Here is a 15188-nt window from a genome sequence, read left to right on the forward strand (position 1 = left end):
CCATCGGAATCTGGGGATGTACTGTATGGTGATTAACACAATATAATAAAATAAAATTTAAAAAAAAAAACACTACTGTAATTTTAAAAATGTCACATAAATAGAATCATATGGGGTGTAACCTTTTGAAATGGATTTCTTTCATTGGGCATAATTCCCCTGAGAGCCATCCAACTTGTTAAGTGTGTCGATAATCTGTTCTGTTTTATTGCAAAACAGTATTCCATGGTATGGATTTACCACCATTTCTTTAACCATTCACCTATTGAAGGACATATGGGCTGTTTCTACTTTTTCACTATTATGGATAAAACTGTTATGAACATTCATGTACAATCATGTACAATCTGAACACAAATTTTCATTTCTCTGGGTAAACTGCCTAGAGTGCAATTGCTGTATTATCCAGTTACTACATGTTTAGTTTTGGGGGAAAAAAATGCCAAATTGTTTTCCAGAGTCCCTGTCCCATTTTGCATTCTCTTGCAATGTCTGAGAGACTCAGTTTATCCATAGATTTGTCTGTGTTTGGTATTGTCACTATTTTTTAGCCATTCTGATAAGTGTGTTTATATTTTATCATGCATTTTCATGATGATTCAAAATGTTAAATATCTTTTCATATGCTTATTTTCCATTAGTAAAATCTCTGATTCTCATGTTTTGCACATTTCCTAATTGGACTGAGAGGCCAGAAAGTAACTTCTGAACCCTGGATCATGCTAACAGGCAGAATCTGAGAGGGTGAGGCTCCTCGAGACTTAACTTTTCTTGGCAAGGAGGGTTGGAAGTGGGGCTGAAGCTGCTTAATTTGCCTCAAATTCACGTGGATCTTGGATTTATAATAGGATGACGAGGTGGGAGAATCTCTGGGTCCATCTGTGGGGGTCTGGATAGAACAGAAAAAAGGGAGCTGTGGGGTGGGGAAAACAGTGGAAGAAGAAAGCTATGGGGTGGGGGGAAATGCCTTCCACATGATGCGAAATCCAACACTCTCAATCTCCTCTATAGAATGCAAAAAACATTATTCTCTTAGATCTGTGGTTTTCAATTCTGGATGTATAGGAAAGTCCCCTCCAATGCCCAGACTCAAGAAATTGAATCAGAATCTCTAGGGGTAGATCTGGTCATCAGTATTTTTAAGGCTCCCCAATTGATTCTCATGAGCTGTCAAAATCGAAGGCCTTATCTAATGGTGTATTAGTTTTCTAGGGCAAAGATACCACAGACTGAGTGGCTTAAACAACAGAAATTTATTTCTCACAGTTCTGAAAACTAGAAAGCCAAGATCCAAGTATTTATACCATTGGTTTCTTCTGAGGCCTCTCTTCTTGACTTGCAGGTAATCACCCTCTTGCTCCATCTTCACCTGGTCATCCTTCTGTACACACACACCCTTGGTATCTCTCTGTATTTCCTAAACTCCTCTTATAGGTACTCTAATCAGATTGGATTAGGGCCTACCCTAATGGCCTCTTTTTAACTTAATTACCTCTTTAAAAGTGCTATCTTCAAATCCAGTCATGTTCTGATGTACAGGGGGTTAGAGCTTCAACATATGAATTTGGGTGGGACACAGTTCGGTGCACAACAGATGGTGTAAGTAATATTTTGGTCTGAGAAGTTCAGCTACCTTTTAGCTTCCTTCCTATAACTACCACACAACACTTTTACAATCACCTTGTTGGGTGGAAGTTGGTCGTGTGGCCACACATAGCTGCAAAGGAGGCTACAAATGTGGTCTTTTACTGGGAACACTACTGTCCCAAATAAATTTGAAATTCTATTATTTTTTTAAAGATTTTATTTATTTATTTGACAGCAGGGGGAGAGAGAACAAGCAGAAGCAGCGGGGAGAGGCAGAGGCAGAGGGAGAAGCAGGCTCCCCACTGAGCAAGGAGCCAGATGTGGGGCTTGATCAGCTGAAGGCAGCTGCTTAACCGACTGAGGCACCCAGGTGCCCTGGGTTTCTATTATTAAGAAAGAAGGATAATTGGTATAGAATATATGCTACACTTTTATACCCAAGACAGCTAGAAGCACTCCCTCAAATATTGTGTTCTTTCTACACAATTTTCCAACCACAATTTTCATAGGTTAAAACAAAACTGCTGTTTTAGAGACACCTAAACTCACTCTCCCGTCCTCCCAAATCCCCTGTCCCAGACTGCTTGGCTCATCACAACTTAGCATACATATGTTTAATCAATGTCATTCATTCACCCAACAAATATTTAGTGGTTACCAAGGACATGAGAGGCACTGTGATAAGTACTAGAGATAAAGCAGAGTACCAGACAGACTTGGTCCTGTTTCCCATTGAGCTTCCATTTTAGAGGGGTTGATACCCTCAGGGGTGACATGTTATTGAGAAAATAATATGGGGAAATATGATAGAGAGCCACTAAGGTGGGAAGGCAGGGAAGAATTTTCTAGGGAGATGACTTTGATACTTATCAAGAAGTGGTCAGCTGTGGGAAGATATGGGACCTTAGGAAAGAGCAGAGGGAGCAGCAAGAAGAAAGGCCCTAAAGTATGAACAGGCTTGGCACATTTAGGAAATAGCTTGGATGCCAGTGTGCCTTAGGAGAACAGTGTTAGGAAATGAAGTTAGAGTAGTAGGAGGGGCCAGGTCACAAAAGGCCTTATGGGCCATGGTAAGCACTCCGGGTTTTGTTCTTATTAAGATGGAGCCACTGAGGCACTTTAAGAAAGGAAGGAATATTATTACAATCTACTTTATTAAAGGTCAGTCTAAATGTTTTTTGTAGAACAGACTGGAATATCGGAGCAAGGGGATGAGGTAGCAAACTGCTCCAGACATGAGAGTAAAAAGTTACAGCAGCATGGACCAGAGTCTTAGCAAAGGAAGGGGTGAAAAGGAGTTTGAAATGAGATGTATTCCAGAAGTACTGAACTTGATGATGAAGTCCATGTTTGTGGTGAGGGATATAAAGGAATCAAGTGTGTCTCTTAGAATGTGGATCTTTGCAACCGGGTTAGGGTGGTTTTCTTAAATGAGGAATTGAGTGGACGGTCAGGTTTAGTGCAATGCCAGGAAATTGACAGTTCTGTTTTGGTCATGTTGTTTGTGGAGCCTGTGAAAAAGTCTGGGTTGGGGCATGTTATTGGATATGTAAGTCTGGAGCTCCTGATAATATTCTTGGCTACAGCAAAAACAAAACAACTATACAATTTAACAGAATAATTCAATCAGAAAATACCTGATTCCACATATGAGCAGGATTCAGCTCTAGAATCTGGAAGGGATACAAAGACATTTTAAAAATTAGCTTTACTGAGCTATAACTTATGTTCAATATAATGCATCCATTTCAGGTGTATAATTCAATAAATTTGGATAAATTCATTCACACATGTAACCACCACAGTGGACATATAGAACATTGATATGAAGTCTTTTAAGATCCCTATCACTTTCTTCATGAAGCTCATCATGTTGTTAGAGGGAAAGAAATGCATGCATGTAAGTTAGAAAAGATGTAAGGAAGTAAAGGATAAGTTTTAACGACTGTTAACGGTTCTCGAAGGATGTCACTTTGGTGAGGATATCCATTGGGAAATGCCTGGCTCTAATGCAGATGTATTTGGGGCAGGAAGCTTGCCATCAACATAAAAGGTCAAGGGAGAAGTCAGGCCAGGGCACAAGACTTTCATCCTCCTAAATATCTCACCAATCTGAAATACCTATAATTATTCACCACTTTGGCTTAAAATATTTGGAATTACCTTTGGAATATAAGTTATAAAATGCACATAAATTTTTCAAGAACGATGTTTGTAGGATACATAGAAAGCCGGCCCTCCATTAACATATACTTATGGTGTCATTGTAAGATTTTCTGGCTCCCACCTCATTAGAGGATACGGAACTTCAGGACAAATGAATGATTAGCAAAGCAAGTATTCAATATCCTCTTAACTCCTCTGTTTTCTTCTAACCTGACAATAGAAAGATTTCCTTCCTTTAGGATATCCTAAATCATTTTGTGGTGGCAAGCCCCTTCAGGAAGCATGTGACATTTGTTTTAGTCTCCATGTGCTAGAACAGGGTAATGTATATGAGGATTCAGTGATAAGAAGCTGAGAGAAGTAAATGGCTCCACTTAGGACAGAGAGCTGGAAAGAAGGAGATTGTTCAAGAAGGACAGGGGCTGATACTCTTCCATCTCATAATACTGCAGGGAAGGGAGGCAGGACTGCCTAATGAAAAGAGTCTGATGAAGTTTTATTGTGCAATGTGCCAAGTAACCTCTTCCATTGTACTGAGGATATCAGTAAAAGGCACCTTGAATATTTTATGTAATTAAATTTATCATTAGTTAAGAGGTGGGAGAAGGATTTCAGCCCCTGCTGTCAAAAGTGGCCCTAAGTGCCCCAATAATATCCTGCTTCAGTAACGTTGCCACCCGTTATTGCAAATTATTTCAACCAAAGTTGAGTGGTTAAATATGGGCTTTACCTTCAGAGAAATGGAAAAATTCTGAAGAAGCTTAGAGAGAAGTTTCAAACTTGCCACAAGCACAGCTGCAGCAGAAGCTCCAGTCTTCTTCAGAGAGGTTTTAAGAACATTGAATGGATTTTGACAGGTGCCTGCTGCTTCCCACTCCTACCCTGTGCTTGCCCCTGTTGTGCCTGTTCAGTTGGCTGCCTGCCAGACCTAAGAAGAGAAGATCTAGATTGCTCTGGTCTTTTTTTGGCAGCTTGATTTTTAAAAGGAAGTTTTATCAGCTTTACCCCACTCCAATGCCCACAGAATGATGAACAACCTATTGTAGGATGAGATGCAATGGCTATTACAAGAACCAGTAAAATAGGGGCGGCTGGGTGGCTCAGTCGTTAAGCGTCTACCTTCAGCCAGCTCAGGGCGTGATCCTGGCGTTATGGGATCGAGCCCCACATCAGGCTCCTCCGCTAGGAGCCTGCTTCTTCCTCTCCCATTCCCCCCGCCTGTGTTCCCTCTCTCTCTGGCTGTCTCTCTCTCCGTCAAATAAATAAATAAAATCTTTAAAAAAACAGTAAAATAGAGTGAGGGTGTAAAGAAAATTAGGGTTAATGTTGAACCTGAGGTAGGAATCCCAGCTGTTAGAAACAGCACAAAATATAAGGGTAATTAAAGGCTCTGTTTTAGATGCTCCCCGCCCCCAACGTGGGTGAAATTTTTTATTCTTTTTTTTCTTTTTTTTTAATTATTATGTTATGTTAGTCATCATACAGTACGTCATTAGTTCTTGATGTAGTGTTCCATGATTCATTGCACATAACACCCAGTGTTCCATGCAATACGTGCCTTCCTTAATACCCATCACTGGCCTATCCCAATCCCCCAACCCCCTCCCCTATAAAACCCTCAGTTTGTTTCCCAGAGTCCATAGTCTCTCATGGTTCATTCCCCCTTTTCTTTACCCCTCTTCATTCTTCCCTTCCTTTTCCTACCAATCTCCCTGCTATTCCTTATGTTCTATAAATGAGTGAAACCATATGAAAATTGTCTGCTTGACTTATTTCACTTAGCTTAATCTCCTCCAGTTCTATCCATGTTGATGCAAATGGTGGGTAATCATTCTTTCTGATGGCTGAGTAATATTCCATCATATATATGGACCACACCTTCTTAATCCAGTCATCTGTTGAAGGGCATCTCATCTCCTTCCACAGTTTGGCTATTGTGGACATTGCTGCTATGAACATTGGGGTGCATATGTCTTAGATGCTTTTAATGAATCCCCCAGTAATCAGATTCATACTCTGGTCTCTGCCTTCGAAGGTACTTATGACTACCAGTTTTTGAGTCTTTTAGGATTCTGAAATTTGTTTCTTAGGGACTTGGTGCTTAGTTTCTGTGGTCTGCTCAGGAGTTATTACAGATCCATCTGTTTTCCAGCTTCCAAAATTTTGCTCAGACTTTTTTTTTGTCTGCTGTCCTTTTTTCCCACCTTTTCTTCATTTCAGGAGAGAAATCTTCTAATGAGATCAAAAAAGCATTTGTAGGGGCGCCTGGGGTGGCTCAGTCGTTAAGCGTCTGCCTTCGGCTCAGGGCGTGATCCCAGCATTCTGGGATCGAGCCCCACGTCAGGCTCCTCCACTGGGAGCCTGCTTTTTCCTCTCTCACTCCCCCTGCTTGTGTTCCCTCTCTCTCGCTGGCTGTCTCTCTCTCTGTCAAATAAATAAATAAAATATTTTTTAAAAAGCATTTGTATTCAATTTTCCAGGAATAAGCAGAAGTTCATGAATAGGTTTTTCTAATAGTCCACTATGCTTTCATTTCTAGAATAAATCCTTTGTGATCTTATTTCTTTATAAGATATTGGTTAGTTCAATTTGGTAATATTTTGTTTAGAATTTTCACATCTATAATTATACATGTATTATAATTTTCCTTGCTTGTATTGCCTTTTTCTAACGCTTAGTGTCCAATTTTACTAGCCTTCCAAGAGAAGATTTTTTATCTTAATGATTTTAATGATAAATATTTTCTCATCTGGACAAATTAGTGGATATAAATACATCTGAATAAATAAAAAGAAGAATATTCTTTTTTTTAAAAGATTTTATTTATTTATTTGACAGAGAGAGACAGCCAGCGAGAGAGGGAACACAAGCAGGGGGAGTGGGAGAGGAAGAAGCAGGCTCCCAGCAGAGGAGCCCAATGCGGGGCTTGATCCCAGAACGCTGGGATCACGCCTTGAGCCGAAGGCAGATGCTTAACGACTGCACCACCCAGGCACCCCGAAAGAAGAATATTCTTAACATTCGGAAAGGGACCATTACTATTTCAAAAGCACTGCTCTATGAAAGGAGGCCAAAACAAAACAAAACAAAACAAAAAAACCAAACCCTCAGTACATGGACTATTACCAATGAAACTGGGATAAAAGGTTGCTTTGTTCAGGGGATTTCATTAAAATGGCTTTGTTAGTTAGAAAAGAAGGGCCATATGCACCCCAATGTTCATAGCTGCAATGTCCACAATAGCCAAACTCTGGAAGGAGCCGAGATGCCCTTCAACAGACGAAAGGATAAAGAAGAGTGTGGTCCATATATACAATGGGATGTTACTCAGCCATCAGAAAGGATAATTACACAATAATTGCATCAGCATGGATGGAACTGCAGGAGATTATTGTAAGTGAAATAAGCCAAGCAGAGAAAGACAATTATATGGTTTCACTTATTTGTGGAACATAAGGAATAGCAGGGAGGATATTAGGAGAAGGAAGGGAAAAATGAAGGGGGGGAGAAACAGAAGGGGGAATGAACCATGAGAGACTATGGACTCTGGGAAACAAACTGAGGGCTTTAGAGGGGAGGGAGGTGGGAGGATGGGTTAGCCTGGTGATGGATATTAAGGAGGGCACGTACTGCATGGAACACTGGGTGTTATACGCAAACAATGAATCATAGAACACTACATCAAGAACTAATGATGTACTGTATAGTGACTAACATAACATAATAAAAAGAAAGAATGTTTGTCTTGAGGAAAAGCCAATAAATTATGTTTTCTATTAGATATCAGTGTTTTTTTATGTTTTTATCTAAATTCCAGTTAGTTAACATACAGTGTAATATTAGCTTCAGGTGTACAGTGTAATGATTCAGAATGGCTAAAATCAACAACACAAGAACAACAGGTGTTGGCAAGGATGTGGAGAATGGGGAACCCTCTTGCACTGTTGGTGGGAGTGCAAACTGGCACTGCCATTTTGGAAAACAATAAATTATGAGTGAATAGAATCTTGCCTGTTCACCTTCATGGTACTATTGTAAGATAAAAGAAAAATTCTGAGTGGATCTTCACAGTGCTCAGCTTTTTTCCCAGGTCAGGCCAGAACAACCCTTCACAGTGGCAGACTCAGGAAAAAGTCCCAATGTTCTCCTTTATCCTTCCTTCCATTCTGCAATTTTTGACTAGATTCTACAGTTATTCCTCTGCCCATATTATCCCTTAATATGCCATGCTTTGGTATTAGGTGATTTAGATGAGAATCATGATGATGGTTAATTTTATATGTCAATTTGACAAGGCCACAGGGTGCCCAGATATTTTGGTAAAATGTTATTTCTGGGTGTGCCTCCGAGGATTTTTCTGGATGAGGTTAGCATTTGAGTTGATAAACTAAGTAAAGCAGATTTCCCTCTTCAATGTGGGTGGGCATAATCTAATTGGTTGAGAGCTGGAGCTGGAATTCTTCCAAGAGCTAAGCCTACAACATCGGACAGGGTTTGACTTCCAGTTCTTTAACTAGATAGTGGAAATGAGTAACCAGAGTAACTTCTTGATGACCCACAGCCCCCAGGCTTTCCCTTTTGACTGCTTCTTCCTATTGAGTAAGCTAGATCACCTTCAGAAGCTTCACTTAATCTTTAACATCTTTCAGGCCACCTATATAAGATTCTCAGGAAGTGTATATAAAAGTTTTTCTGAAAGTACAAAGGCCAAGATCTCCAGAATGCCTCTCTGAAACTCATCAAGTTAGAGGCAAGCATAGGTTTCTGTTCCATAAATGTTTGCTGAATCACTTGAGAGCTCTGGCTCTACAACTAGGGTTCTGGTCTGCCAGGGGTTATAAACTGTTAGAAGGAAGAACGATATATGCATGGAATATAACTATAATTCATTCATTCACTCATTTATTCATTCATTCATTCATTCATTCATTCATTCAAGCACCTAGTGCATGTCAAGCATAATGATAAGAAGGGAAAATAGGACCATAAAAAATTCAGGCAATGTCTTTGTCTTCCTGAAGTTTAAGAGTCTATATAGAGAAATGTAAGGGGCTCTAGAGTAAGGGAGGTATCTGGGCCCCTATGGTGTCTAACCCCAGTTTACAAGGTCAACCCTTCCCCTTCTGCATGTCTCATAGACAATGTTGTGGCATGACCTAGAATAGAAAGCTGTTCACCAGGAGCCAGTCCATTGTGTAAATAAAAGGCTGTGGAACCAGCTTTCCAAACATTCTACCCCATAAAACACTTAGTCCTTATTATGTGCGGAAGTATACTTAAATTTTATTTAATTCTCACAACAATTTGAGGAGCATGACTAATTATTTTATGTTTATATCTAATTAGGAAGTTAAGGTTAGGGAAGATTGAGGGTCTGAAAAGAAAATAGAAGGCATATTGATAATAAGAAAGTGTTAAACTTTAAGCTATGAATTATTAGCTAGTATAATATACTGGCTCCCATCCTTCAGGTCCAGGCCAAGGTAGTGGCAAAGCAAATTTCGCAGTCCAATGCTTGGAAGTTCCTGGCCCTTAGAGAATCATATGAACTGGAGAAGCTGTAGGATAATGGAAGCCTAACATGCCATCTTCCTGCCTGCTCTGTGTCATTGTTCCTGCCTTTGCTCTCTTGTCTCTTTTAATAATGCCATCTTAACATTGGGCTTTGTTTTGACTGAATTATGTTCTCCCAAAAGTCATGTGTTGAAGCTCTAATTCCCAGTGCCTCGGAATATGACTACATCTGGAAATGGGATCTTTAAAGAAGTGATTAAGTTAAAGTGAGGCTGCTATATGCCTTAATCCATTCTGACTGCTGTCTTCATAAGAAAAGGAGTTTAACAAAAAGCAGAATCAGACCCATAAATACAGAGAACAAACCAATGGTTGCCAGAGGGGAAGGGAGTCAGGAGACGGGCAAAATGGGTGAAGGGGAGTGGAAGATCCAGACTTCCAGTTATGGAAAGAATATCATGGGGATAAAAGGCACAGCATAGGGAATATAGTCAGTGATATCGTAATAGCATTGTATGGTTACACTTGTGGTGCCTATGCCACAACCTATAGAGAAGTTGAATCACTATGTTGTACACCTGAAACTAACATAACATTGTGTGTCAACTATACTCAAATATAAAAATTTTAAATAAGTAAATCCATTTTGGTTTTTTTAAGGGGCTTAAGACACACGGAGAGACGCCAGGAGCGTGTGTGCACAGAGAGACAACCATGTGAAGAGACAGCAAGAGGGCAGCCATCTACAAACAAGGGAGAGAAGCCTCAGAAGAAACCAAACCTACCAACACCTTGATTTTGGACTTCAAGCCTCCAGAACTGTGAGAAACAAATTTCTGTTGTTAAACTACCTAGTCTGAGGTATTTTTGTTATGGCAGCCTGAATAGCCTAATACAAGCATTATGAACATGTTGCAGAGTTTTGCAGGTTATAAAGCAGGTACAATAACCTGTCGCAGAAAAGACGAAAATAAAGTGTGATGATCAATGACCAGTAAAACTAAGAGAAAGATGGTTTATTTGTATTAGTGTCAAGCAAAGTAGATATCAAGCAGTATTTGGAATAAAGAAGGCTACTATATAATCATAAAAGAAAATTTATTAAGAAGATAAAAATTCTGAATTTACGTTCACATGGTAACATAGCTTCAAAAATATATAAAGCAGTAAGTAACAAAGTTACAAGTAACAGATAGTGAAAGTCATTTTTGTTTGTACAACAAGGAAATTCATTTGCTTATATAATTGAGAGTCCAGAAGTAGAGGAGGCTTCAAGGTTAGTTGATCCAGTGACTCAAAGGTATAAAGATTCAGGCTCAATTCAGGCTTCACCAAACACTGTGGCCAGGGACATAGGTTTATTGGGTTCAATTAGATTAACTCTGGACACACCCTTAGAGCTAGTGGTCAAATTCCTCCCAAACACATGACTGTATGAGACAAGAGGTGTGCTAATGAAAATTTGAGCCCGTTAGAAAGGTGAGGAATGAATATTCTGTAGGTAAACAAAGATGTCACCTGCAGGGATCAACTCAAAGCACATTTATCAATATAAGCATAATACCCACAATACTTAATCTATACTTGTTTCCAAATACTCTCTATCTAAGTAACAAAGACAGGTACTTCTATTCAGGAACTACCTACACTGAATTAGTGAATGGGTAGTTACAAAGCACTGAAGTTCTCACTCACACAGTATAAATTTTGGAAGAATCTCAAAGACATTCAGTGTGGTATGCTTAAATCTAACTTTCTTTGCCAGGTTTTTAACAGGGCCCTTTCTTCAGTATTGTACTTAGATATTATTGTGTCGGGATAGTTTAAGTAAAGGAATAAATTCTTCATATTTACTATTTTATCATTCTGTAAACATATAACAGATTTCATAAAGATATGAAAGATGGAAACAAAGAAAATTGTCACCATTCATAGTCATCAACAATTTTCTTTAAAGAGCATCATTAAATTTCAATATAGAACATCTTTAAAAGCTCTGGGCTTTTAAAGGAAAACTAGTCTCATAAATATACAAAAATTAAAGAATATCTTCCATTAACACACATATTTGTAAATATAGGCATACCTCAAAGATTGCAGGTTTGGTTCCAGAACACAATAAAGTGAATATCTCAATAAAATGAGTCAAATGAAGTTTTGGTTTCATAATGGATATAAAAGTTATGTTTACACTATAGTCTACTAAGTGTGCAAAAGCATTATATAAAAAATTTATATACCTTAATTTAAATATACTTTATTGCTAAAAAATGCTACCCATCATCTTAGCTTTCAGTGAGTCATTATCACTGATCATAGGTCACCAATATATAATAATAATGAAAAAGTTTAAAATATTTTGAGAATTACCAAAATGGGACATAGAGTCACAAAGTGAGCAAATACTATTGGAAAAATGCCAAAATGTGACACAGGGTTGCCACAAACCTTCAATTTGTTAAAAAAAATACAGTATCTGTGAAGCACAATAAAACAAAATACAATAAAAATAGTTATGCCAGTGGGTTAAAAGGAACATTTGTCTTAACAAACACAAAATACACATGTGAAAGGAAATCTAAGATAAGATAATAATTCAGGGGCATCTGGATGGCTCAGTTGGTTAAACGGCTAACTTTGGCTCAGGTCATGATCCCAGGGTCCTGGGATTGAGCCCCACATTGGGTTCCTTGCTCAGCGGGGTGCCTGCTTCTCCCCTGCCTGCTGCTGCTCCTGCTTGTGTGCTCTCTCTCTCTCTCAAATAAATAAATAAAATCTTTAAACAAAAGATAATAATTCAATCTGCAAATATATAGATATGAAAACCAAACACCAATATAAAAACATAAACTTTTAATAAACATGCTTTATATCATAGAGATAAATTGTGTGGTGTATTTTGGTTTTGCTCACATTTTGTTTCAGGTTATGTCAACACAGTCAAACTAGTTTAATCATGTTTACTCTTTAGTTTGTTCTTTTTTATAGTTCTTTGAGATGTAGGGTTAGGTTGTTTACTTGAGATCTTTCTTTTTTTAAGATTTTATTCATTTATTTGAGAGAGAGAGAGAGCACAAGTGGTAGGGAGGGGCAGAGAAAGGAAGACAAGCAGACTCCAAGCTGAGCAGGGAGCCCGATGCAGGGCTCGATCCCAGGACCCTGAGATCACAACCTGAGCCGAAGGTAGACGGTTAACTGACTGAGCCACCCAGACACCCTGAGATCTTTCTTTTTCAATGTAGATGTTTTCACTATAAACTTCCCAGTTAGTACTACTTTTGCTGTATCCCATAAGTTTTAATATGTTGTGTTTTTGTTTTCATTTTTCTCCAGATATTTTTATATTTCTCTTTTAATGTCTTCTTTTGCTCATTGGCTGTGCAAAACTGTGTTGTTTAATTTCCACCTATTGATGAATTTTCTAGTTTTCTTTCTGCTATTTTTTATTTTTATTTTTTAATTAAGAAAATTTTCATTATGTACACTTTGACCATGTCTACAGTTGATTTCTAGTTTCATTCCATCATGGTCAGGAAACATACTTGGTAGTATTTCAATGTTATTAAATTTATTAAGACTTGCTTTGTAACCTAACATATGATCTATTCTGGAGGATGTTCCATGGGAGCTTGAAAAGAATATATATTCTGTTGTTGGGTTAAAAAAATCTGTATATGTCTCTTAGGTCCATGGTGTTACTCAAATCCACTATTCTTTTCTTGATTCTCTATCTGGTTGATCTATGCAGTAGTAAAAGTAGGGTATTGCAGTCTCCTACCATTACTGTTTTGTTTATTTCTCCTTTCTGCCAATGTCTGTTTTCTATATTTAAGTGCTCTGATGTGGGATGCATATATATTTATAATTGTTGTTTCTTCCTGATGGATTGATCCTTTTATCATTATATAATATTCTTTATTTTTTTTCTGACAGCTTTTGACTTAAAATCTATTTTGTCTGATGTAAGTATAGCCACCTTTGTTTTCTTTTCATTACTATTTGCATGGAATATTTTTTTCCATCCCTTTACTTTCACCTATATGTGCCCTTAAATCTAAAGTGAGTCTCTTGTAGACAGCATATACTTATATATTGTATTTTATTAATTCAGCAACTTTACTTCTGAGTTTAATTCATTTATATTTAAAGTAATTATTTATAGGGAAGGATTTACTATTGTCATTTGAAAAACTGTTTTTTGTTTTATCCCTTTTTCTCTTTTGCTCTTTCTTTGTGCTAGAAACTTGAGTAAACATTTCTCTAAAGAAGACACACAAATGACCAATAGGTATATGTAAAAATGCTCAATGTCACTAATCATCAGGGAAATGCAAATTAAAACCACAATGAGATCCCCTCACATCTATTATAATGTCTGTGATAAAAAAAATAAAAGATAAACATGAGAATGTGAAAAAATTGAAACCCTTGTACACTGTTGGTGGGAATGGGAAATAATGCAGCCTCTGTGGAAAATAGTATAGAAGTTACTCAAAAAATTAAAAACAGAACAACCATATGATATGGCAATTTCACTTGAGTATATATTGAAGGGAATTGAAATCAGGATCTTGAAGAGATATTAGTAGTCCATGTTCATTGTAGTATTATTCACAACTGCCAAGATGTGGAAACTACCAAAAGGTCCATAGAAAGATAAGTGAATAAAGAAATGTGATATATACATACAATGGAATATTATTCAACCTTAAGAAAGAAGATCTTGTCATATGCAACAACATAGAGGAAACTTGAGGGCATTTTCTTAGTGAAATAAGCTGGTCACAGAAGGACAAGTACTGCATGAATACACATATGTGGCAACTGAAAAAGTCAATCTTATAGAAGCAAAGAAGAGAATGGTGGTTATCAGGGGCTACGTAGGAGATAGGAGATATGGGGAGTTGCTGCTAACCAACATATATAAATCTCAGTTATGAAAGATTAATAAACTCCAGAGATCTGACGTACAACATTGTGTCTATAGATAACAATACTGTTGGTCACAATCTGTTAAGAAGGTAGATCTCATGTTAATTGTTCTTGCCAAAGTAAAAAACTACGAATAATCATGTTCATTGTTCCATTTTTTTCATTAATGTCATGATTGACTAAGCCAACTGAGCAACCTGGCCAGTCATTTTATAACAGTCAACATATTTTTGATGTTTTTATTTTATTTTTATTTTTTTAAAAGATTTTATTTATTTATTTGACACAGAGAGAGACAGCCAGCAAGAGAGGGAACACAAGCAGGGGGAGTGGGAGAGGAAGACAGGCTCCCAGCAGAGGAGCCTGATGCGGGGCTTGATCCCAGAACGCCGGGATCACGCCCTGAGCTGAAGGCAGACATTTAACAACTGAGCCACCCAGGCGCCCCTGATGTTTTTAATAGAAGATTTTTTCCCTGCATCTATCAAAAGGATCATATAGTTCTTATCCTTTCTTTTATTAATGCGGTGTATCACGTTGATTGATTTGCAAATACTGAACCACCCTTGAAGCCCAGAAATAAATCCCACTTGATCATGGTGAATGATTCTTTTAATGTATGGTTGGATTTGATTTACTAGTATTTAATAGAAGAATTTTTTTAAGATTTTTATTTATTTATTTGACAGAGAGAGACAGCCAGCGAGAGAGGGAACACAAGCAGGGGGAGTGGGAGAGGAAGAAGCAGGCTCCCAGCAGAGGAGCCTGATGTGGGGCTCGATCCCAGAACGCTGGGATCACGCCCTGAGCCGAAGGCAGACGCTTAACGACTGCGCCACCCAGGCACCCCTAATAGAAGAATTTTTTAAACATTGTTTATCCCTCCTTTTCACCAGGTCTAATTACTGATAATATTTTATCAATAATAAGTTTATTACAAGAAATAAATTATAAGCTACATTTTACAATCCCTTTCAAAAGAACATGTT

At 37.9% G+C, this 15188-nt stretch overlaps 1 long non-coding RNA gene across 1 annotated transcript; it reads left to right on the forward strand.

Annotated features, from left to right (window-relative positions):
* The first annotated feature begins 641 nt into the window (after nucleotides 1-641).
* LOC117800969 lies at nucleotides 642-10200 on the forward strand. Its single transcript, XR_004623236.1, has 3 exons — nucleotides 642-744; nucleotides 1267-1342; nucleotides 9928-10200. It is a non-coding gene; the product is annotated as an uncharacterized LOC117800969 (long non-coding RNA).
* Nucleotides 10201-15188: the final 4988 nt, after the last annotated feature.

The sequence above is a fragment of the Ailuropoda melanoleuca genome, unplaced genomic scaffold (assembly GCF_002007445.2).
Source record: "Ailuropoda melanoleuca isolate Jingjing unplaced genomic scaffold, ASM200744v2 unplaced-scaffold9825, whole genome shotgun sequence".
Taxonomy (NCBI): Eukaryota; Metazoa; Chordata; class Mammalia; order Carnivora; family Ursidae; genus Ailuropoda; species Ailuropoda melanoleuca.